We start from the raw sequence: 26,999 nt of genomic DNA on the forward strand, positions 1-26,999 counted from the left end.
CAATAACTCCTCTAATTTATCATGCCATTAGAAAACACGTGGTGTCATACCAATAGGATAAAAGATATGGAGGTCACTAACAGTGTAGAGGCTGCAATGTTGTATTCAAGGAGGGACTAAATCCTTGAGAAAATTTCTCTGATGGCCTCTTGTGGCTGATGACATATAGTTAGCCATTCCCAACAACTAACTGGTATTTTCTGAAGTATTTCTACAATCACCAAAGTTAACAGTGAAGCTAACTACCAAGTCCCATAGTGAGCAAGTCAAGTATCTTAATGAGCCATGATGAGGATTGAGCATGGCCATGCAGTTCCTCTCCTAATCAGCAGCATGTTAGGGTTTTCAGAAATAATGTGTTATCCATTGAGAAGTAAAATCAGAATTCAAACTAGATCTCCCTAGAACTATGATTATAATGAGATACATTTATAGAACTGGAGACCACGTGTACTTTGCTCTGTCTGTCAATGTATCTCCAAAGCTATATATTTTCGTTAATTTTTAATAGAGGAAAGCTTTTCCATCCTGCTCCTTTCATTTTCAAGTTAGATCAGTTAACGCTGGTTTGCCCTTAATAACATTTTCTCATTTTCTTTTAAATCGGCATCAGTAGTTATGTTCTGTGAACAAAATATGCTTTTTAAGGTTCATTCTGGTCTTTTCTTTGCTAGTTGCTTGTGCCTTGTGTTTAAGTGGCTAAATCATGAAGTGATCTGTTTTCCTGTGTTGTGGTTCCATGCGCTACTGCATCTTCAGGCGAGCTTGAGTCCTCTTCCTCTTGTTCAGGGCTTCCAGATGTGGAAAAGGTGGGAATACATTAGGCAAAATTGTAGCTCTGGATGTCCGTGTTTAAATTATTGTTGTGAATGAGTATGTCTTTTTCTTACAATAGAATTTAAGTGAATTTGCAGATATCAGCAAGACCATGGATATTTTAATTTTTCTTCGTTATAAAGTAATTATTATTTGAAAAACAATGCACTTGTACAGAAAATTTCGGGTGGATGTTTGGTTTATACTGCAGGGGTTTTTTGTTTGGTGGGGTTTTTTTTGGTTTTTTTTGTCTCTCATTCTTGTTACTGATAATTCAGAATACTGAAAAATGAAGGCATGGGCTAAGGAGGCATTTCTAACATCCCTCCTAACAGTGTTTGCAGTCTAGAAGTCATCAAAACTTTGCAATATTTTAATCAAAAAGCATGTTTGCAGCTTCTAAATGTGGTAGTTTGTTAGTACGTACATTTTGGTCCAACCCTTCATCCCAGCTGCAAGCAGAATTTCCATGGACTGCCAGGAAACCTTGGAATTTTAAGGAAGTTTGGCTCAGTTTTCTATGTTCAGCTTAGCAATGATGTGGAAAGCCCTAAACTTCTGATTTTTCAGCAAGTACACAACATGACTCACGAGAATCTCTGTTAGAGTAGAAGGGAATGAAGCAGAAGCATTACTAATGAGGACAGAAGTCTCACATGAAACAAGTGTGCATCTGTGTTTATGTGCTGAACAGAAGACAATATTTTAACATATGTTCAAAAAAATCCACGTTTCTCTTCTCTCTTAAGAAATATTCCTAAAAAAGCATAGACCATGAAAGTGAAAAGGGAGAGAATGCTTAGCTCCCGTTTGCTTCTTTGCACTTCATGTTCTCGGTCTATTTTGTGAAGAAGTGAATTGACAGGCAGGATTTAAAAACAGTATCATTTTTCCATGTAAAAATACTAGTTGTAAGACTATTATGCGATATTATTTCACATTATTAAAAGACATTAAAAGATTGTTGTGGTAAACACATCACAGTTTAAAAAGTATAACTCTAGGATATTATTTTAGAACTTCTGTATCTGAACTTCAAAGCATTTTGCTAAATTTTATTATAGTTTTTTGTCAAGCCCACCCCTTTCCCCAATGGCATTGCTCTTATTTTTTTAATTTAGCAGCATTTTGGCCATTTTTCCATGAAATACAATATGACCATATGAACATAAAAGGCATTAAAATATTCCATGACTAGATTAGAGATTAAGAATGAATCAAGATGATTTTGTGAATTTAATATTTTGTGCCAATGGCTTTGTATGCTACATGAATACTATTGCAATACTATGTGGTAACTATTACAGTCTCTTAGAAGTTGAAGATGCATAGCAAAGTTCTGGCTCTGAACCCTAGTATAAATGCGTATCTATAATATTTATAATAATTTTAGTCTTAATGCTTAGAAAAATTTAACATTGAATTTAGACCCAGTTGTTTATTTCTCATAATAGATCAATAGTTTTGATAACCAGCTTGACTGTAAACTCATTTTTAACAGTGATAGAAAAGATGAGGTTTTTTATTTTCATTTTGGTCACTTGTTCTTAAAGACTCAAATCTTGCAAATATATAGTTAGAGGCTGTAAAATGGGCATTTTTCATTTCACACTCATATCATCATTGGTTATAAAAATTGGAGCTAAAATTATGTATAGGAAAAGACATGAATCCATTCAAGGCCTTTTTGACTTGACATTCTTCAATGCTGATTTTAAAGATTTCAAATGTAAAACTCATCCAGAACTCATAAAATTAATGCCTGAAGTCACGACTCTTAGGCTGTGTGAGTTACATTCCCTTGGAGAACACTTGAATGTTTGAGCACATACACTAAATTTCATACCAGCAAGGCAGAAACTTTCATGTGTTATAGTCCAAACATGTTCTGGTGCTATGATATGTAATTGTAAATAGGCCTTAATGCTCTCCCTGGATCAGAAAATTTGCCTGAAGGCACTGTAAGGCTGCTGCAATTTTTTTGTTTGAACAGAGTATTCTGTGTAGGGTTGTTGTTGTTGGGCTTATATAAAATCTGAGCTGCTTCTCAGCTGAGGTTGAAGGAGGACGTCCTTCCTCCCCACCCTGTCACATGCAGAGATACCATCTGGGTGTATGGGATGAACTCCAGATCAGACTTGGAACTAATCCAGTAAATGTTACAGAAACCTTGAAGCAAACAGAACAAAACATAATCAAATGAAACCTTTCATCAAAAGTGACGCATTCAATAACATAATGTTTTTTTAATGTGCATGATACTACAAAATATTAATTTCCTTCAGTGTGGGAAGTTTTGGAAAGGTTTAAGTTTGAAGTGTTTTAAGAATGTTTTGCCTGAAACTTTATGCCTTATTTTTGAGAGTATTCCTTCTTGTGTTGTTATCAAATACTGGCTTCTGGAGCAATGGTGTTTTACATTTCTGATTAGTTAATTTATTTCTCTCAGTAGGACTGAATGTGAAAGAAAAGAGAAGCTTAGACAGCCATCCTTACCTTTACTAGGTTTGATTTCTGTATTTTTTATTCTATGAAAAGTCATTTTCTTAGACCTGCGAAGAGGAAGATTACTTAGAAAAGCAAGAAACATTTTTCTATTCCTTTTTTTTTTTTTTTAAATGATTTTGAACAGCTACTTTTCTCATGGTTACACATCACTATATATTTATTTTAAAAAAGCCCGATCGCCCAAATTCGTTCTGTTGTGTTCTCAGTCTCTAAATTTATGTTCTGTTTATATTACCTAAACTTCAAGTAATTTCAATCCTGACACCAGGTATAAATTCTATATCCTGTTATATATTCTGCCTAAAACAAAACAAACCCTCAGCTGATTAAGATATGACCAAGAACTGATCAGATGAGTTCTAACTGATTTTGCACTTATTGTTCATCCTTGTTTATCTTGGTCTCTCTGAGTTTCCTTTTTTTTTGACTGATCAGTAAACTCACTCTTCTCTGTTTCTGATGTGCCGTGTCTAAAACTAATTCAGATCTCTACCTGAGATCTTTCTTTAAGTTTAAAAGATCATACCTGCTTTGAGTTGTTAGAAGGAGCCACGGCATTCTGAACGGCAACTCTCAGGCTCCCACCCAGCCACAAATCACTGTTTCTTTGTCATATGCTCCATCTTCCAGACCACATTATTATACAGTAGATACCCACAGGGTAAGATCTTTAAATTTAAAGGTCATTCTCAAGTGGCTGTTAGAGAGACAATAAATAATCAAGAATAGCTAGGACTTTTTGAGGCAAAAATTGTATCTCAAGGCCTTTAGAGCTTTGCATATTGTGTTCTTTTTTGAAGTGTAATAGAAATAGAATGGCACTTGGAAACCTGGGTATTTAAGTTCCTAAATATTTATTTGAGGCTACTAAGTAGACCTGGCCAGTTAAGTAACTTAACAATTGTGGATTTGTTTCTAAAACTAGTAAATAATCTCCGCAGATAATCTGTAAACTCACTGAGATTTGAAGTTTGTTAATTTTCTTCTAACTCATGTTACACGATGATTTTTTTTATTTATTTATTTTTTTTTAGCGAAGTTAGGGATTACAGATATTTACCCTACATTTTTTTTGTTTCCGATTGTTGAGTTGTCTTCCTGGAATTAACGGTTATACCACAGACAGAAATACTTCTATGAGTTAAATTTAACGGATCCATCAACATAATGGATTGTTTCCGTTCCTCCTATTTTTCATTCATTTATATATTTTTAATTCTGTTTATTTTGTCAGTCTTCTCTTATTCTCCTTTTTCTGTGTAGTTTCAGTGAAAGGCTTTTCTAACAAGCAGTGCTCTGCGCTGTATGGAGCGCATTGTGAATGGGAGCAGCGTGACTGGAGAAGAATCCTAGAATGGTTTGGGTTGGAAGGGATCTTAAAGATACCTAGTTCCAACCGGCCTGCCAAGGGCAGAGACACCTTCCCCTAGACCAGGTTGCTCCAAGCCCCATCCAGCCTGCCTTTGAACACTGCCAGGGGCAGGGCATCCACAGCTTCTCTGGGCAACCTGTGCCAGTGTCTCACCATCTTCACTATAAAGAAGAGGAAACGAACTGGGCAGTTTGAATTCTTTTCAAAGCCATGTTTAGGTGGTTCCTTCTGACTGATGAAGGAAGCACCTCACACATAGGTATTGGGATACCGTCACCTTGCATTTTATATTTGGTGCTTGTTTAGAATTTGGTTGAGATCACAAAGGAGCAGAAAATTTAAGTAAACTTTCTGAATATGGATTAGAGTTACAATAGCATGTTTTTAGTTGAAATTTGGAACTGGAATTCTTCAGGGCATGAACAATTAATACTTAATAGGGAGCAGCTGCAACCAAACTAAGTTTTTGTTGATCAAAACAGGTTTGGAGCTGTACTCCAAAAGGGAGATTTTAACTGGGAAACTGGCTGAAAAAGAGGAAAAGTTGGACGGTGTGTGGAAAAGTGAAATTAAATGAAACAATGATTTGCTTCAATTTGTGTTTTCCATTGCTTTCACACTGGGTAGCATCCATTCCGTGCTTACTGGAGAGCTTGATATTGCTGGCCTGTGTTTCAGTTTAATTTATTTTTCAAGTGGGCTGCTCTCTTAAACTCAGCAGTCGCACTTTTGTCCAGTGTCCAGGATGGGTGATAGTATGGGTGACTTACACTGTTGTTCATCTAATATATATGAGGTTAGTTTAAAATGCTGCTAGGTGGTAGCAGGTGAGTAAGAATAAATATTATTTCTGCTCTGCTGGAGCCAGCAGTGTTTGTGGTTTTTTTGTCTCTTTCCATCATCCAGTAGAGGATTTTTTTTTTTTAACTTCTTGCTAATGCGAAGAGGTAGACAACATCCATTCCCTCACTACTTTTTTTCCAATTCCATGCTTTGTGTAACAAAATAATTATGTAAGAAATTAGTTTTCTTAGAAGTTGGCACTGTTACTTTTGTATGTGCTGTCTTGATTTGAGCATTAATAACTGTAAAACAGGATTAGAAAAGTAACAGCTGAAACAGATGTTTGGGAATACACTGTTTGTTTGCTCATCCCTGGTAATTCTTGGTGTGAGGCAAAAGTGCACCAGAGTGATTAGCAGCATCCATTGTCTAAGGAGTGAACTAATGTCTTTCGTGGGCCAGTGGTATGATTTTGTTGAGATGAGTAATACATTTTAGAAACCCCAGGTTTAGAACTACAATTACTAAAATTGTCCCCACCAGCTACACAATTTGAAACTTTGATGTGAACGCTGAGTTATGTGGTTCCTTTAATGGGGCACTAGGTGAAGAAGGGTTTTGCTAGAATTGGTATTGTTATTTTCCTAGCCCACATGGAGCTGAAACTGAAAGCTTAGTGAAAGTTTTTTCAGGAAAGCGGTCAGTGTGTTTCTTAGGATAACTAGGCAGGACAGTTTCCAGAGTTTGGAAATTTTCCTGGCTAAAGTGTGAAGAAAACTTTGGCTTCTGATGAGGATGCATTTTCTAGAGATCAAACCCAAATATACCTTACAACAAATATACTGAGAAAAGTCTTGCACTGATGTTAGTGGCAATTTTTTCCTTATAAAAATCATTGTAAGAATCGGAGGAGTGGTGTAGTATTTTAGAAAACTTTATCCTGGAGAGTCATCGCACTTCAGAATGCACCTCTAATTTTTGCGTAAAGCAGAAAAGCATTCAGCAGTTGCTTTTGTTACAGCCAGTATTCTAAAATCTGGCTGATGCTGTATAGTTTTGCAAAAGTAACTGTACACACTGTCTGTACCGAGTTTCATTCTGTTACCATTATCTAAGAAATATTGTACCATGAAAAGTTATGTTTTAATACCAAGCTTGCCACACTTTCTATGCGTCTAAGTACAGCTAGTTATTCATGCTTATGGCATTTCCAGGTAGATAGTACAATATGAATAATACTCAAGTTATATGGACAGAGCATTAAAATTCTAGTAAGAGTCTAGGTTGTTAGCACAGAAAACCCTATCCACAGGAAATAATGGTTCTCCACTTCTGGCTCTCTAAAACCTGAATAAAATGGCAGGATAATTCTAATACTTACGTGGATGTGACTATGTGTGGAGTCTTAAATCACCTGTTAATAGGAGTGTTGTAGCATTACTTATGGGAAGGTATATGAGTGATAAATTGTCCTGATAGTGTATTTATGGACAATGAGGTTGGGATGAATTTTTAACAGTGTAAATAAAGGTACTGTTTTGAAGCACTATTTGTACTGTAAGTCATGATGCTAGAGAGCTGAGAAAAGATGATATTGCTGTGAATAGATACCTCTGTAAGTACTTTAGTGATGTTCCTCAGGCTCTTTGTTTTGGAGATGATGCCAATTACAGTTGGTTATTGCATGAGACTTACTATTCTCTATGTCTGTGTAGAAGCAAAAATCTCAGCCCTCCTGTCCTCCCCAAAAGAACAACTAAATGCTTGATGTTCTCAAAGAAAGAGCAGAATGGATTTGTTTTAATAATGATTAAAACACATCTGACACAAAAAGTGGAACAAAACCAAACCAAAAAGTATAAATCTATGGACAGGAGAGCAAGTTCAATTGTGGTCCTCTTTGTGGAAGAAATTGCAGTGTTCTTCATGAAGCTAATTTGAATCTTAGAAAACAACATCATTTTTTTCTCAAAGAAGTGAACAACGTAGAAGAAATTGAGAACAACTTGTTCAGAGTTACCTAAATATCAAACAAAAATGACCACATAGTAATAATAATAATAACAACCTCAAAATCTTCCTCTACTCAAGCCTTCAAGACTCACCCACCACCCAGAAGAAACCCCCCAGATATAATGTTCTAGCTTTTAAGAAATGTGAAGGTGTTTTTTGTTAAGTAACTAGCTAATCATTCACAGATATAACAGATATAAAACAGAAACAATACAGATGAACACTTCTAATGCCAAGATGGTGTATGAATGGTAATCGGTACTTAGATTTAGTCAGCAGTATTCAAGCTATTGAAAGAGAACATGTTTGCAGTAGATAGGCAAAGTTTTATAAAGCCTGTTCAACCAAGTCATTAACATAATGCTTGAGAAAATAAAGAGAAGGGTTAATAAATATGTGTATAATAAGTAAAGTTTATAATAGATTGGTTTAGTCTGAAGCAGTATGTGAGGATTTTCTTGCCCTCTGGATATTACTGTCTTAACTTTGGATGCAATGGTTTGTACAGTATACAGAATAGAAATTTAAATTCTTCACTTCATTTTCAGTTCTAGGAAAGCATGGGACTGAAGGCAGAAGAGGGGGCACAGGCATAGCCTGAGTAGTCTGACAATTCCTTGTGTTGTCAAAGCCTGGTTTTGTTGTTCTACTAAGGGAAAATACCTGGTAGGCCATAGGTCTAAAGGGGACCAAGAGGTTGTTTGGCTGATCTTGTTTCCTGCATTGTACTTGTGATGTACTTGTCCATTGGCAAATGATGGAGACTGCTGAGCTGTGCTGAATTCTCTGCTCTGGTTTGCGGGCAGGGTGGGTATGATGAGGATGATGGTGGCTATAGAGGGCTGTCCTTTGTCTGAGATGATTGTTTAGTTTGGCCAAGAAAATGCAAGGCAAAGCTTGCAGAGTAGGCATCAGTTGGGATGCTAGCAGGCTACCGCTGAGAATCCAAAGGGAAATAGAGGCTGTGCACTTGGTGAAACCAAAGAAGGTTAATATTTTTAAGGAGGGGCAGGAAAATAAAATCTATCAATTCCAATGTATCTTAATTTTATGACTTTATAGTAATAATTGTTTAAACTTGAGTTTTTCACAGAAATTGGCATACAGTTTACACTGTGAGAGTGTCAGTAGACTCTGAAATGTCTGTTGTCTTAATTTCTTGTTATAAGTGTTCTACATTGCTAGTGTACAATGTGGCAGTGAATTCTCTTTGCCTCTGTAATTTTCATCAGCGTAGGTGCTAGTAGGCAGAAGCAAATTAGAGAAAGTTCTTCTGAATGCCACTGTCTAAAAAAAAATAACATTCATTCTAGTTAACATTGGTCATATTCAATGCATGTGCTTATTGCAAAGAGATTTAACAACAATTAAGTGGAAATGACACCTGTCTGCTTCAAGAAAGGTTTTGGCATAAAATGTTCCATATCCATTGACAATGTATAATGTTCTGTATGCTAAATGGATATGTAGTGTAGTCATTTGTCTAAATTATAGTCAGTCATTTTCTGCTTACAAGTGACATAATATAGTTTGCTTTTTAATTTTTATGCTGTACAGAGTCCTTTAGTGTCTAACACATTATATATATATACACACATATACAATTTAAATTAAATGTTACAACTGTTGCAGGTATCTTAATAGTTATTAACATCATATTTCCCACTTATGTTAAAAACTATTTTCTTAACTAAGTTGTATTGTGTTATAATAAAAAAAAAAATAAAAACCAAGAGTAATGATGATTTAGAACTCAGTACTCAATCTGGATTGTGCTAAGAATACTGACACTAAAACAAGGACATATGAGTCAGAGCTTCAGTTAGAGTTGTGCTACTTGTATGCAGCCAATTAAAATGGGGCAGAAGACCCATTGCCAGGCTGTTTCAGACAGCTCTGGGAAGAGCAGTGCTCCCTTCGTTGTCCCTGCCTACCTCCCACCCTCCATCTTGCCCTGCTGCCACCGTCCTCATCATCCTGGCTGCCCTGCCAAGGGCCATGGCTCAGTTTTAAGTGAGTTCATGTTACTCAGAGGGAGTTGGTGTTTTGCAATGTAATTTTCACATGGAACAACAAGGAACAGAAACTTTTGAATTAATTGCTTCGTAAGTGTGAATTAGTTCTTCGTACTGAACTAGGAATGGTGCGATAGAGGTAGGAATGAGGGGTTGCTTATACAGCAAATTCTGTTGGCTTTTTTTTTTTTAAGTTTTGTATACTTGATGATGTGTGTGTGTTAGTAATGTGAATAAGATGGGATTTAGATAGTATTTACTAATGTCATTAGTAATCTTAATGTCATTTACTCATTTTATTACTGATAAAGGATTTACAAAAGGAGATTTCAGTGAGCCTGCTTGATAGACAAGAAATAGACTTCATATAGCAAGCAAATGGCTTTTCAGTAATGTACTCCCTAAAATCGAATGATTTTTTTCAGTAGTTCCATAGAAACAGGCAAATTATGTTATGACATTATGTAGTAAACTGCAAAAAGGTGTCCTTTGGTTACTGTATAAGGTAAGAGTGAGGACTATCTTGAACATTTGCAGAAGTATGTATATATATATATAAAATCTTTAAATAATAATGAATGTTATTGAGTCAAGTAATATTTTCTATTCTGAAAAATTTCAGATAATTTTTTCAGTTTTCTAAGCATAGGCCCGTATTTTGTTGGTCATTAATCTGCTCAGTTACAGTACCCAACATGGGCCATAGCTTTGCTTTTCAAACTTAGGTATTTATGTTCAGTCCCAACCATTTGTTCTGTTTGCTGTGAAAGATAAATTGAGTTACATCTGTCCGAGTCATTGCATATTTAGACTCTGCTGGTTGGGTATATGTGTCATGGTTCCCAGGATGCACAGGTACTGATAAATGTAATTAACTTTGTGCAACTTCCTTACCAGCCCAGGCACTTTCCTTATTCTGTTCCTTAATTTGAGGTTTAGATTTTCTGAAACGTATTTGCTGAGAGAAGGTATTGGTAGACATTCTTGAAACTTAAAAGTTTGTAAACCTCCAAGCAACTGCATCAGTTAAAAAAAAGGGGGGGAGAGGGGAAGGTTTCAGCCGAGAGTTAAGATAAAAAGCTAACCTTGGTTTTGTTTCTTTGCTCTTCCAAAAATACCTTTCTCCTTTTCTTCACTGTTGTGAAGAATGAATTCAACCCACTTGCCTGCGCCATCTCTAGAGTGGGAGTGGGAAGTCTGTCTTGGTAGGATTTACTAATGCTAACCACAATCTTTTGGACAGTGCTGTTTGCTGTTTCTGCTACTAGCTATTTAGATAGAAACATTTTTCATTTGCAGGACCTAGAAGCATTCTCTCTGCTGAAAAATATTGGGGAGGCAAGAAAGATAAATTTATTTACGTAACTATTTCAATAGGAGCAGACTGCACATGTTATTTGGTACATCTATGTGCCAGACTAATTCTGGATATGATTATAGTATTAAAAACAGAGGTATTGGAATTCACAAGGTCTCAGCATTTAGAGAACACTTCTAAGGCCTCGATAAAATCTGGTTTTTTTTGAGTTTAAAGTGAATAGTTACTTGATTTTCTTAAACTCTTCTGCATAAGATAAACAGGAATAAACATTTAGTGATGGAGGACCTTGCTCATAGTAACAGGGATGCTGTCTTGTTCAGGAGGAATCATCAGTCACTATTTTTGTCTCTTTAGTTGCAACAATTCCTAAGTAATTACTGAAAATGAGCAGAAGAACTTTGCATATAGCTATTAGTAAACCTGTTAATTTAACAAAATCCATTCTTAACTAAAAACCAGAGTAGAAATATAAACAGATTATCTACTGTCTGCACTTTATTTGTGTCTTTTGGTCTCTGTTAATGTCAAAGAGATGTATGTTGTGGTATTAACAGGTCTGACATGGATTACTTACAAATGCATTCTCTTTGTTCTGATTCCCATCTCCTGGGCCTGAGCAGTGATATAATTACTGCTCTTTCTCCTTGAAGAAAAAGAACCTTGAAGAAAAGAAGCCTTCAAGCTCCTTATTTTACAGTCTAGCTTTCTGTCTGCATGATGTTATTTTCATGCATTTCAGCTTGATTTAAAATGCATTTTTTGCAATTTGTATTTCACTTTTTTCTCTTAAAAATAAAATGTTATTTGTATGTTTGATACATATAATTTCTTTAAGACTTTCTGTGTTGGATTTGGAGATACTGATTTATATTTATCTAAATGTAGGGTTGAAATATAGCATACTGTACATGCCATTGTCTTTTAATTGTAGGGAGTGCTGAAAAATTTTTAGTTCTTAAAAAATCAGATTCTTATTCTTGTAATGTGAGCAATTATGTAATACAATTCTTTGTGGGTGTGGGTTTGCATGGAATATGGCACAGCAAGTGGTGATGTGTAATCTCCCTTTTGAGGAATACTATTGTACTTCTAAAATACCTGCCGACAATAGCTGCCAAAATTAGAAGATTGAGAGTAAGAAGATACTTGAAGCAAGAATTTGAAATCTTACTTGCCACAGATTAGTAAATGAGGATCAATTAAAATCTTAATATGGTGGAGACATGCATCTTTCCCCCCATTTTCAAGATTCTGTCTGCTCTTGATTTATATCCCATATCATGAGGGCATTCTAACAATATTCAGAAGGCTAAATGCACTCAGAGATTATTATTTTTTTTAAGTTAAGGTTTAATTCCTAAAACAGAAATTCTTATGTTTTCTGATGCTACCTTCAAAGGTGTATTCAAAGTGAATAATTTCCATAAGAATGCTGCAGTACTTTCAAAATATTTTTGTGGAAGGAGAATCCAACTGTTGGTAGCCCTAGAGAAAGTGTAGAAGGATGCAGTGCTGCTGATGCATCATGCATGATGCATCATTTTACTCTGAGTAAAATGCAACTTATACTCTGTTTTGGTTAAAAGTTTCAGCATTGCGTTTTCTGTTATTTTTTTCTCCAATAAAATCAAGACATAGTTTTCCATCAGGAGCTAAGTCGTAATGCCTCAAACCAGGATGGCTGAAGAATGGCAGAGCTCTGGCATCTCTCTAGTGCCTCCCCTTCTTTTTTTCTTGGCCTTCACAACTGCAAGTCAGGTTTTGTTTTCCAGGGTGAAATTCAAAGTACCATTGTTTAAATATTGTGTTACAAACTAAAAGTAGCATAAAAAACCCTTTAAAATGTAATTGTACATCGTAGTGAACTACTAAAAGCTGCTTGGTACTACGTGTCATCAGTCTTTAATTACAGAAGTTAGAAGGTTGGTACTTGTGATTTTCCAGATGATTGAAGTCATTTGAAGCTTTTCAAGTCCATGCCACTTCTCAACTCTCCTCCCACCTCAATTTGTTCATTCTCTTTTGGTCGCCTCAGTGTGTGTGAGTCAGGGAGAGATGAAAAGAAATAATTATCAAAGCAGAAGAACACAGAATGAACAAATTGGGTGTTTTAAAAAATATTGTCAGGATTCAAGCTATACTTAGCACTCCTTTAGCTTTCCAGAACAATGGAAAGTCGCATTACATCTTGAGTTAACAGTGTGAAGTTACACAATACTAACGATATTCCTGAAAAGCATTTATTGATCCAGCTCTAAATGTGTAAAAGAGAGAAGCCTTTTATATCAAACCACATGAATTTTTTATGTTTTGGGATCTTTGCTCCTTCTTTCTATTCTTCTCCTTTTAAACTTGTGTTAATAGACTCTTTACCAAGATTTTGATTTGTTACAAATAGTTTTTCGTGATAATATATTGATTTTTCTTTTTCCTTCTGTTGGAGGAGCACTCCCTACCTTGTCAATCATTTGACCTCTTGTGATGATAGTCTGCTGCCTTTGAATGTTTGAGGAAGAGCTTATAGAGAGCTCCCTTCGAATGCTCGCTGGGGAGGATATGGAAGAATTGGATTAAATTTTGTCCTTGCTTTAAAATGGATTTGAATAGATGTTTCTTGTGTCTCAAGGTCCAAGCTTTGAAGTAAACAGCAGATGTGAGATGGGTGTGCTCTGCCACTCTTAGTATGGTCTGCCATTGTGTGTGAAAAAAATTTAAGGTTTGTTTGGAGAGAAAAGGTAGCCTGAATGTCACTCTTGAAACCTTGTTAGTTAGGACCTTTCCTGGAAAAGGAAATTTGCAAAAGATGTATTTACCTCTAACTCCAATTCAGACTGCTGCCTGTGTATGTTAGTCCGACAGTTTACTCTTTTTTTCCCCTGTATGACTAGTTACTCTGCTTTAATTTTTGAAGTGTTTGGTATAATCCATTTCTTGGTTTCTGCAGGGCTCCATTTCCTTACAGTTGTCAGTGGGCAACTTTTTTTCCCTTCTTTCCAGTGGGCTGTTCTCCTGCCTGTTCTCAGTTTCCATGTGTACAGTTGGCCTGTCTGTACTGCTCTGGGGGTGGGGGAAGGTGTGTGGCTTTTTTCATGTAACTTTATTTAGACAGTTCAGTGATGAGTATGGTTTCAGTGCTGGACACTTTTTATCTAGGGTCTCCAGAAAGGCTTGTCTTCTGTTTAGCTCAGAATTTAGGTTTAGCTAAGGGAAAGAAGCCTGCTTACGAAATTTATGATAAGTAAAAGTGAAAGTTTTTAATATTAATAATTATGATCTAGTAAAATAATTACTAGATTTATAATCTCATTTCTTTTTGGCAAATATTACAGGTTTTAGTGACTACTGAAGATACTAAGAGAGATACTAACTCTGCAATACAGGAGACTGAAAGTGATGACAAATAAGAAAGAAAAGGACGTTCTGGTTTTTATATTCCCAATGGATACTGCATAATAATAAATGACACTATGTCAATTTATATTTAAATTATCACTAATAGTGTTTCCACCTCATAAAAGCAGATATTTTAATGACCACTTGCTTCTGCTATTGAAGTGTTTAGTAGTGCTGAATCATTTCAGTATATTGCTTCTATTTCTATTTTATGGAGTTTGTTTGTGTTTAACTGAGAGCTTTAACCTAGAGCTGTGTCTGAAAGTTGATGTTTTCAGATTGATTGGTGTGTAAATATCCTATGGTACTTTCTACAGAAATGTGTGAAGTTTTACTTAGGATAGAGCTGTATAAGTAGGGAAGAATGAAATCTGTGTTAAGATAGCATAATTACAGAATCAATGGGGATGTTTAAAAATAGGTAGTCTCAGATGGTATTTGACAAAGGTAATTAAAGCATGAAGAGTAATGATAAAAACCTTTTGTTCTGCTGCTCTCCTGTAATGCTTCAGGCTTAATGTTTTACAATCAAAACACTAGTTTCTGGCCTGGAAACCTCACTGTGATGGAAACTACTTGTCTGCTACAGAAATGGAAAAAATTTTCTTAGTCTCCTCTAAATATATACATTAATAAATAAATACACTATTTTGAAAGGTACTGGTTTGCGAGCCTGATATGCTTAGCCATTCATAGCAATGTTGCATTTTTTGAATACTTACTGTGTTCAAAGTGAGAGTGTTAATAAAAAGTGAGCTTTTAATAACTGCTCATATATATAGTTTTAATATTAGCGGCAAATAAGTATGAAGGGAATGTTATGCTGGTTACCATAGCTCACTACATGGGTATTCTTATGTGTAAGTGTTGGTAACTAGCTGTTGCCATGAAGATCTACAAGTGGTACTGTAAGCAGATGCATCCTGCTTGGTGTGTTAGGCAGAGAATTGGCAGCAGGTGACGGGAGGTGGTCCTTCCCCTGCTCAGCCCTGGTGAGGCCCGGTGCCCAGTGCTGGGCTCCCAGGACAGGAGAGGCATGGACGTGTAGAAGGGAGTCCAGCACAGGGCCACGAAGATGTATAACGTCTTGGAGCATCCATCATCCAAGGAGAGATTGAGAGCTGGGACTATTTAGCCTGGAGAAGAGAAGGCCCAGGGAGATATTAAACATGTATGAATACCTGGTGACAGGGCTGTGAAGGAGATGGAGGCAAATACAGTGTTAACCAGTGACTGGAGAAAGGAATGGGCGCAAACTGAAATACAGGATCTTCTGTTTAATGATACGAAAAAGCTTTTTATCATGAGTTTTGTGAAACACTGGAACAGGCTGCCCGCAGAGGCTGCTGAATCTCCATCCCTGGAGATACTCAAACACTGGCCGAATGTGGGCCTGAGCAACCTGCTGTAGCTGCCTCTGCTGTGAGCAGGGGGTTGGACTAGACAATCTCCAGAGGTCCCTCTGGCCTCAACTTCTCTGTGATTCTGTTTTAGTCAAAGAACTCTAAAATTGCAGGAGAATTTGGCTGTGTTTTCTGTACAGATAATTTTTTTTTAAGCTATGTTGATTGTACCTCAAGTTTTCCATGGATGGGGAGAATTTCTCTGTTCTTAGAAGAAACCTCTTCTGTGCTTTTTTTTTTTTGTTTTGCTTATTCAGGCAAGTGGATTTATCTTTTCAGGGATGAGATGAAAGTTTTACAAAGGATGCTTTTATCCAATTTGGCAGTCTGAACATATAATTGAGACAACATCATTGATAGAGTCACTTATGAGAAACTAAAATTCTGCTACCTGCCTAGAGAGAGGGAATGAATGTTCCTGTTTCACTGGCTCCACTGCTAAGGTGAATTCCCGTGTGAAGCGAAAGTGGATATTTCAAGTGTCAAGAGTGTGCAAGTTAACAGTACGTGGGTTAAAGTACATTAGAGATTACTTGTCAGAAAGATGTTACCTTGTAAAAGGTAAATGTGAGTACTTGCTATCTCCTCCTACTGACTTGCTCTGTACATACTAAAGTGACTACTGCTTGCTAGGTACCTCACTTCACTCGCAAACAAAGCTCCTTTGCGTGGAGGCAGGTTTGTGTACACTCATGCAATGGAAATATAAAAGCTTTGGAAGATCATGTCAGGATAAAAGAAAGCATTGGTCACCAGATGCCATCCTTCTGAACCAGACAGCTGAGCCGGGACAAATTCTCACCACAGCAGGTGGACTTCAGCCAGAGTTAGGAGCCCAGTTCCTGAGTGGGATCTTCATTTACCAATATCTTCTTCCCTTCTCCAAGTCTTCTTGGAAAACTCTAATCCTTATAGCAGAGATCCTAAGTAGAAGCAGAGACAGAAGAGACAGGACAAGCTACATTGTATTTCTGAAGGGTCCATGCAGGAGGCACAACCGGAGATGGGGGAGGGAGGTCTAGAGGTCATATAGTCAAGCCTTTCTCTTGGAGCAGGACTGTTGCTGTCATTAAATCAAGACAGCTGCAACTTGGTCTAGCAAAGTCTTACAGGCCTCCAAGGGGGGTGGTTCTGAATCTGCTCTGGATAACCTCTTGTGCCGGTGCGCTGCCTTCCTAGTGTCCCATCAGTGCACAGCATGAGTGTACATTTATAGAACACATCTCAAAGAAAAATAGCTAGGGGTAAGTAAGCTTTCCTTATTCTTACATCTCTTTCATGAAGATGGGTGGCAGTACTGTTACTGTAACCATGATCAAGCAGTTGTTAGTGTGAACAGCTTGTGTGTTGGTAATTCGCTGTAACTTACCTGGTGCTTAAGTCCCTACATAGCCAGGTCTGAAGATCCAATTCCCAAGACTATTCTGCATCTGCTAGATTTTATAGGTAGTGGAAGTATGTATTTTCTTTAGAATTAGAGAGATTCCAAAAAGCTGGAAGACTGCAAGCTAAGTCGAGCTTATTGTGCATTGTCATAGAATGATGCAATTAGCACGATTTTTTAGGAAAATATTAAGAACAATTTTGCTTAAGTTGGTGGCAGGACACATAAGTAGGTTTAAGCAATGCTGGAGATACTTATGTACAGACTATAAAATTACTCAGCTTTTGAAAGATCTTGATACAGTAAACAAAAAAAGGTTATCACTTTATGGTTTTTTTTTCTGAATGAAAAGGCTCTAGGCAGTTATGGTTTATGTCAAACCATTTTTTGTATAAAAATGCTGAAAAATAAAATTTCCTGTTATAAAGGAAATACGAGTATACCAGTACAACCTATGGACTAATTGCGGAAAAAAAGTTCTTGATTTAAATTACTTTGACATTGTGTTAGTATAGAACACAGAGAATCACAGAAAAATGTAGGCATCTGTCTGCATCTTCCCTGTAACTTCCCTCTTGATAGAGACTGCAATTAGCTTGCACTTTAGCCTTCTCTTTCTCAGGTTAAACTAGGCAGCTCTGGCCTTTCCTCATGTCATATGCTTCAGCCCTCAAGCTGTCCTGTTGGACCTCTGCTGCACTCTCTCCACTTTCTTAATACATCGCTGTACTGACAGGCTTGACACAGAACATGCAGTATTCAAGATGTGGTATCACAAGTGCTGAGTACAGAAGAATTATCACTTCCCTTGATCTGCCGTATAGGATGTATACATGAACAAGCAGTGAAATGAGAGATCTGTTTTGAAGGCATCAAGAATATTGGGGAACTAAATACCTGGGAGCTGGCAAATATACTCAGAACTACTCTGTTTAGAAAAAGAAGCAAAATGTGGTTTCTCAATCATCTGTTGAAAACAACGCTACAAGCCTAGGTTTGTAAATACAGGAAACACATTACTGAATTTTATATGGCTTCTGAATAACAATGTCAAAATCTTTATGTAGAGGTAGCTTTTATTTTAGAATAGTGAAGCCCCAGCACTGCTAAAATAGTAGCAGTTCTGCTTCTGACCAGGATGAAAGCAGGATCAAGCCCCGAAGTATTTAATCAGGGGGACAAAAGAAAAAAAAAAAGAAAAAAGAAAAAAGTAATGTTGCTTTTTCCTAAATTAGCAACACCACTTGGGAGTGTCAGACAATAATTCTGTAGTCAACTTGAGTGCAATCTGTTTTGTAGTGAAATCAGGCATTTATCAACCATGGTGGTCGTGTGTGCTCACAGGGGTCACATAATTCCGTGTGGGGGGCATTGCATGAAAGATGTTGAACTTCAGGGATACTGATAGTATGATGGTTTGCTTCTGAGAATCAGCTTCCTGGATTACTCAGGAAGTGAAAAGATGCTTTCTTTTCATTCTTCTCTCTTGAAACAGCAATAACGGGGTCTGTCTCCAGTGTCTGTGCACTGGTGTGGTGGTGGTGGGCAGCACGGAGGGTCTGGGGAGGAGAGAGCAAACCCTGGTCTCTAAACTCACTCACTCCACATTCTTGATGCTGACTCATTCAGAAAGTTAGATTTGGCTCCCCAACTGGATTATTCTTGGCTACTGCAGTTGATATTTGGGGTTTATTTTTATGTATTACGAATTTCTATGAAACTGAGAGCAAGAATGGTGTCATTGTGAGGAACTGTGCCTGAATGTTACAGTAAGAAAAGTGCCTGCAGACTGTATGCAGTATTATTAATTGTACTTTTTAAGGTTCTCTTAGCATTCATCCAATTTCTTTATAGTAATGAATATCAAACCAGCAGTTAATTACAGTGGTACCATTTTTGTTCCTCACCTCATTATCTCTGTCTTGCACTCTGATTTTGCGCAGCTGCCGGCTCCCCAGCCTCAGGCCTGGCAGCACGGTGCGAGCCCAGCGCCAGCAGTGCCGTCGGCACAGGAATAGAATGGCAGATGGCAGCGGGCACTATTTATAGCTTTGGCCAAGCTGGCCGAGGTGAACACTGCTGAAATAGTCTATCAGGATTGTTTTCAGTTATTAGAGGTCTGAGAAGACAATTGGGGGCGGGGGGCGGGGAACAGAGAGAGGGGAATTTGCATTCCTCAGAAGCAACACTGGAAATGCAGAAGTCTCACTTAGCATAGATTTCTGCATTTTCTAAGCAGTGGAAGCTATTTTTTCCCTCTTGATTTCTGCCCTGTCTCCACCAGTCACCCCGCAAACCTTCCCAATACAGCCGTCCTCGCAGCTTTGTAGCACTGGTCGAGGCTGAGCTGGAAGAATTTATTGTTCTGTGGAAGTTGTGCTGCCATGGCAACTCAGGCACACAGAATTTTAATTGCAAGGCACAATATATGTTTGTGAAAATAATTAATAAAAATGCTAACAGGGATGCTTTTATTATATTAGCAGTATCTTTTATGCTGTGATTCTCATTCTTACTTTTTTGCACAAAAGGAATGCAGTGGGGCCAGGTTTTTAAAAATTACTAATCTTGCTGTTTTCACCATGAAGTTTGGGGGTTTATTTGTTTTTTAAATCAGATCAGATGAAACATTGTTTTTTCAGCGTTTAATCTAGTGATGCATTGTTGATTTGGGGTTTGGTGGCATTTGTATCAAAAGCTGTAAACAGTATTTCATACCAAAGCAGTGGAACTTGTGTGATCAGATGCATGCAATCCTGAAAATCCAGGCTTTAAGCTGATGGAAGTCTGTGAAAAGAAAGAATAAGGAGAGATTATTTTAAGTTTTGTATTATGCAAGAAAAGTTACCTTTTTTGTGTTGTGCAAGTATTTGCCAGGTGCTCAGCCTGGCACCTGTGCTGCGGTGCCAGTGCAGCGTGTGACAGAGCCTCCGTCTTCTCCCCTCTGTGCATCATGCAGGACAGCCATGTTTTCACAGAATAACATAGAACTGGAGACACAGTGCTGTTGATAACTTGAAATGGAGGCATAATGCACTGTGCGTAGTCTGTGCTGGAGGTGAATTTTCTTACTTTATCTTACTGACAATACACATCTGTTGTATGTATTGTATGAGGCTTTTTTTTTTACTCTGAGCTATGCACTATTTCTGTCTTCTGGTGAGTAGTTAATGTAGTTTGTAATGAAGTATTTTATATTTTTATTTTAAAAAGAATTAAAGGCAACCCAATAAAAATACAGGCATTGAGTTTCGAATTGAGTGCAGCACTGACGTAGTGATTCAGACATGGTAAGTCTGCTTAGTTATTCCACATGTTTTCCTTGTGTCTCTCTGACCCTCAAGCATGAAGATTTTAATGCTGTAGCTGCTAGTAAAGTGAAATGTCATCTAAGTCATTACCATGATTTTTGCTGGGTATGTGCAATATATGAATTCAAATGCTAATGAGTGGATTTTTTTAAAAGTGTGTTGCCTTGCAAAGTTTCTTTAAAAATAACAAAACTGAACAAGCCTTTTTCCTTTAAAGATTAATAGTATGTGATACCAATTAAACTTTAGATTGGGACAGGACAGTTACCTACAATTCAATTATATGTATATATTTCATCATTTGCTACCAGCTTGCTCAGGTGTTCACAAAATACTACCCCTATTATAACACCTTGTCCTTTTAATGTGCTGGCTTAATGATTTCATTGCTGCGTGATAGCTTTCAAATGGATGGGAAAACAAAAATACATTCTGCTCATTAAAGAGTTGTGTATCAAGTTCAACTTCATTAGTTTTGATTAGGACTGAGTCGGTGCCATCTGTGCTGTCAGTATTGTACATCTTTCACAGAAAAGATGAGAGATTTGAAATCCAATTCTCTCATGGTGTATTGCCCTCTTATTTTTTGTGGTTTCGTACAAAATTAACTTGGCTGGATTCCATTTCTTTGTAGCGGAGCTTTTTATTTTTGGCTTCAGTTATCTGGCAGTGGAGTATTTGGGCCAAGTTTTGATCTTATGTGCCTGACTGGTTACCGTGTAATTTTTTTTTTTTTAAAGCTTCAAGTGTGTTGCTTTCAATGCCTTTTCAAAAATAATAAAAACCGCAGTATGTTATCACTATGTTTAGAAATGCATGAAATACATTTAAAGGAAGAAAATAAACTAGTATTGATTGCTAGAGATGCAGACAGCATTCTTGAGTAGAGAGCTAACTAAAGAAAGAAGAGTTGTTACGAGGAGCACTGGGTGAAGGTGGAGGCACTTAAACTCATTACCAACTTTTAATAGATGTAATCAGCTACCAAGAGTCAGGCAAAACCCATCTCTTTATTGTTTACAGATAACCATTCCTACAGTGCTTCATAAGATGAAATTATTTGGATTTTTTTTTTTTCCCTAGTTGATAGAAGTGAATGTAATAGATACATTCTGGGAGATTCTGTGTCAAACCTGCTAATGAATCCTGCCAGGTCCTTCCTGAGCTCTCATTTTGGGAAGCAGCTTCTGTGCTAAGTGTTCTTTCCAGTACTTTCAGTTGCAAAGGATCTTTAAACTTTGTCCTACATGAAATATTATGTGGCACAGAACTGCTGCTTTTTGCAAAGCTGATAGAGTTCCTTGATAGCTTAAGCTGATCTAAATTGGGGTGACCACAGTCCTGACCTCTCACCTGCCCCGGCTGACAGTTCCTACCTCCTCTGCTTTTCCACTGCCACTGGAGCTCATGTGAGCAGCCAGGAGGAGACATCAGGGAGCTGACCTGGATGGGAATTAATGATATATTTTCCGCTGGGGTAGCTGTGGCCTAGATTAGTTCGGCATATGATCAGATAAGTGGTGGTACTGGCTTAAGGGAGTGATGTGGATGCATAGCCAAAGGGAGAAGCAGCACAAGGCTGTGGCAGTCTTAAGCCACATACAGCGTGATTACTGTATGCTATAATGCTGCGATACAATGTTTTAGAAGTGGATGGCTGATTGAGGCAGAGGTTAACTTGCCTTTTGACTTGAAGTGATGCTCAGTACGTTTGATCCCCTTAATTTCAAATAGGATTATAATTTGTTTTTAAGGTTAAAATGTCATTGCTTGGTCTCACAAAATTAGTTGTGAAGTATAAAACACACCTCTACAAGTTATTGTCCCTAGTTTTTGTGAGTGGCCATGCAGGTTGGAGATGCACACTTTTCCAAAATGGCAATTATATCATTGTAAAGGAAAAGATTACTTTTCATCATTCATGTTACAGACATACTCTTTGAGGTCTTGAAAAATTTTAGTAGTTTTGCTGACAAAAAGTAACAGCAGAACCCAGGCAATTTCTTTAGTGACTTCAGTCATCCCTTGGTGCTCTCTCTAGTGTTACAAACTTCTTGAAATGTGAGTTTTAGACAATTCCTGGATTAAAAAAATGCTGTTAGTTCCATTTTATTTTGGCTAGCTGGAATTAATCCCTTACTTGGTTTTCTCCCTTTCTCTTTGAAGTGATGGGTGGTAACTGGTTTGCTGTCTCATGTGTTCACAGTGCTCAAGCTGTAATTGTTGCCTGTCCATTAGCGAGGGATTCTCTCCTTCTCTCTCTTTTACAGAACCAGCTGTAAAATAAGTAGTAAGCCTAACGAAGCATGAAGAATTGTTGGCCTACAAATTAACAGTTAAATACTTCAGTGTTTGGTGTTTTGGTTTTTGCTTTGGTTTGTTTGGGTTTTTTTTCTCACAAACATCCAGAAATACATGCTTGTCTTCTCAAAAAATACTCTGCAACATCATTGATGTGTTTCTTAGTAATCCACTAGGAAATAAGTGTGAAAAATACATTTGAAAAATGCATTTACTTTGCACCTGCAGTAAGAGTAATGCACTGCAGTCTCTATTTCAAATGCGTTCAGTGTACATTCAGTGAATGTAAGTTTTTGTGTCAGTCATCAGTTTTATATTACTTCCTGAAGACTGAGACTTCTACCAACTCTAAACACCTTACCTGGTTTACTGCTTCACCTCATGATCGTCACAGTGTCAGTGATGAGTGCGATTGTTACCTTAACCCATACTAGTGTCGTCTGTCAGTGTTTTCTTCCTTATTTTTCTTCCTTATTTTTGTTCAGAGGTTTCACAGTACTGCTTATTTCTCTCTTGCAAGGTTTCTCCTATCATTCTGTCAATTATTGATGAGGTCTGCTCTTGGGGCGTTTGTTCATAATGAATAATTTCAAAGACAAATAAGAGACCCCTCTGCAAATTTAATGTATTGCCCTTTTGTAGTGTGTTATATTGCTTTCTTAGAATGGTGCACCAGGAAAAGTAATCCAAAGCAAAAGCTATTTTGTTTGAAGTTTTATGCATTATGTATATTTCTTCTATGAAGCTACAATATGTGATATATCTAGGATGACTAAGAATGATAGGCAATCACGTGATTTGCAAATGGAATGACAAATACTTCTTTTAACTTAGTATTCTATATATTAGCATTTTGGGTTTATATGTTAAAGGACATAAAAGCAAGAGAGGGTAGATCAGGAAGAATTACAAGAAATTCTATGCTTAGAAGTAAAAAAGCTTAGTTTAATAAATAGTCAGAAAAAATAATACTTGTTAATGTGCCTTTTTTACTTTAAATTATGATTGGCTTATTTTCACTGGAAAGAGTAACATTTTGTCACAAATGTAGTTACAATCTAAAATACGGTTTGATTCAGTAGGTGATGGGCCTGAGAATTTGGAAGAATCAGTGCTATCAGATTGCAGTCCTTTTTCTTATAAACCAAAGTTTTGATTCATGGCTGTGTCATGGTGGGTTGTTTTTTTCCTCTTTGTAGCACAACCTAAAATGTGCTTCATGGAGAAAGGGATAACCATTAGGTCAGCTGAGAAATATGCTGAGTTGACATGTCTCCTGGACATCATGAACCAGCAATTTTTGTGCATGTTATCAGAGGAAAGGTGTAAACACCATCTGCCCTCTTCTGGGTTTAAGTTGTCTTTGAGCCTGAAATCAGGAGTACTAAATATGTAGTGTGCCCTTTCTTCTCTTTGTCCCCACCACTTTGATTTGTAATGAGGACTTCAAATAGTAAAGTACATGAAGTGCCATAAGGTAATTTAAGAATTGCAATCATGATATTTTAGATCTGGTAGGTCCCTGGAGTTTTCAACCTGGAACCTTACCTTCCACACACTTTGTTGGGTTTTTTTTTTAGTTTTCCTATCACTCAGGTTTCTCTTTTTTTATATGTAAAAAAAGAGAACTGCTCTCAGATTGGGCAGACACTGCTTCTCAGATTGGGCAGAACTTTTGGGTCATTTTTCTACTTCTTGCTTTGAAACAGGAAATTTAGCTGCAGGAAGACTGTAAAGATAATTCTAAAATCTGTCTTCAGGCTGAACTTCTTTCTTTTGTCATTTTTTCCTATAACACAAAGCACGGCTGAACTAAAAATAGCGGTCTGTGAACTTTAGTGTTATTAACTGCTGATTGAGCCACTGTCACACTGCATTGGTTTTTAAGGCCAACAACGTACAGAGAGATTTAATGGGGTTAAAATATTAGATAGAAGCTTTTTCAATTATAAACCTAGCATTATCTGTTAAATGACTAGTTCCCTACCTTACTCTGGGACACATATGGTGATTTGTTTATTGAAATTTTGATTATTAGTAAGATACCGTAGTTTTTTGGTAGCTTTGAAAGAAATGATGCATTCAGTCAAATACTTTTGTAATCTTTGAAGATAAAATATTTTCCGATTAAGAGAAAACTTGGGGAAAATGGTAGCTGTCATGTAGAAGAGGACTAAGCAGAGTAGAGGTGTGAGAGACTCCAGGTGCTTCCTGCACACACGTTCTTTGTTCTGCCTATGAATAGCAATCCATGTTTATGCTTACTGATTCTTTACAAAAAAAGTTGCAGGTACTTAATGGAAAACTTGTACCATATTCTATTTAGCCTTAGATCTGGTTTTATATATTTTTGTTATGTTTTAAATCTTTTATATTCTATCTTGCTAGACATCTCTATAGTGGGATATTAATGTCTTCCCTCTGCTTAATCTGTCTTTGAGAGGCTGTAACCCACTTTTCTGTAACAGCAAATTTAGTTTTCTGTCTAGATCTTGAGAACGTGAAAGTAGTGGTGAGACTCAATATTGCTAATGTCCTGATCAATGTTTGTTCTGCTTGTTAAGATAATTAGTGTAGTTTTTGTAAGAATAAAGTAATTTAAATGGATTGCTAGATTAGGTACACCTGCCTTTTGGCTCATAGTTGTAAAGCAGTCTGGGGAGTTTTACAATTCCAAAATCCACATTGAGACTGTCCTCCATAATGCTGCCCCGTGCCAGTTAGAATATCCCAAAAGAAATGGGAGTTTGTTTGTCTTCCACTTAGCTGGTCCTTCAACTGGTAGAATTGTTTGTTGTTTTATTTACATTGTTTACATTTGACAGCAATAAGAATAACTCTTGTAAAGTAGTTTTGTCCTTATGGTTCAATCCTTACTTTGCTGTTGGGAAAGGAATGTATTTGAGAGGCATGTGACGTTCTTCGGGACTTAATCCTCTGACCATGCTGTACGCTCCTTGAAAGTGATGATATACACATTCCTACAAACCTATATGGCATTTAGTTTTAAAACAGGAATAAATTGCTTTTTACCTTCTAGATTGAACTTTCTGTGTTGAACATTCTAAAACATGGATGGAGTTTTATGAGCCAAGTGGTCCAAAGTAATATAGGCTATTAGTCTGTAAGCCCATAGATACCTAAAGGCTACTAAGTATTCCAGAAGGAACACCCTCTGAAAATAGAAAAAATATAAACAGAATGTGACTGATAAATATTACCTACATGGAAATATGGATGTTACATATAAACGAATGGAAATGGAAGTATAAATGAATATGTGATGTTATAGAAATGTAGATGCAGAAGTAATAAGAAGCTATCTTTATTTGCAGTATTCTCTTATACACATTTATGTACTTTTAAGTAGATCTTTTGATTAATATTTCTTTCAATTTGCAAGTTAACAATTGTAAATGGTGGTAAAACTGGCAAATACACTATTAAAATGCTGTAGGTTAATAAGCATAAGTGTGCCAAGGTCAAATAGGTAAGGAATTTCACATTTAAACCGAGTGAGATCTGAAAGTGTCTATTAAGAAATGTGATGGTGAAGTATAATGCAAGATATATATAATGCTTGTCAGAAAAAGTAATGAAAACAGACTGAGCATTTGTTATCCATATTCCTTTCAGTCATACCTGTAAGTATCCGGATTAGGAAGTATGACAGTGCATGCAGCTTATTTTTCAGTCTCACTTCCTGTCTGTGATATTTAAGTAAGTAGTGTGTACAAGTAAGTGGTAGTATCCAAAAAAGCCACTATCCACTTAAGTAAGTCCAAAGTAGATAAGCAACTTTAAGAAGTCTAGTATATGCTTATGATACTCAAGAAGGAAAAAATCCCTTTCACCTGTCTAATAGCTATAACTAGCTTTTATGAAGTCCCATAGCCTGCATAGAATAAAACTAACTTGGATTTTGTTTCAAACTGTTTTTAGTTTATTGAAATGAAGATAAGCTATTTGTTTTATAGCTTCCTTTTATGAGTTCATGAGAGCTAAATACTATCTATCTGGTACTTCTCTTGTCTCGTATGCTTTATCTTGTTTTATTTCTTCTTAGTCCTCTCAGTTTTACTACCTCTTCTTGTCTTCATTTCTGTCCCTTCTTTTTAATTCTGTTTCCCTTTCTCCTGCTTTAGATATTAATCTCTCCTATATTTCATTCCATTCCCTGCTTGCTGCTTGTTGTCTTCTGCACACTGAGAGTCTGACAAAACTTTTTTCCCCAGCATCATGATTTAAGCCCAGCTGGTAACTCTGTACCACACAGCTGCTTGCTCACCTCCTTCCCGTTTCCCTGGGCAAAGGGAGGGGGGAGAATTGAAAGAATGTGAAACCCACAGGTTAAGATAAGAACAGTTTAATAATTAAAG

General features: G+C 36.8%; 1 protein-coding gene across 3 annotated transcripts in view; it reads left to right on the top strand.

The window, feature by feature from the left end:
- Positions 1-26,999, top strand: part of RABGAP1L (RAB GTPase activating protein 1 like) — a 252,449-nt gene that overhangs the window by 102,728 nt on the left and 122,722 nt on the right. The window lies entirely within an intron of this gene.

The sequence above is a fragment of the Strigops habroptila genome, chromosome 8 (assembly GCF_004027225.2).
Source record: "Strigops habroptila isolate Jane chromosome 8, bStrHab1.2.pri, whole genome shotgun sequence".
In the NCBI taxonomy this organism is placed as follows: Eukaryota; Metazoa; Chordata; class Aves; order Psittaciformes; family Psittacidae; genus Strigops; species Strigops habroptila.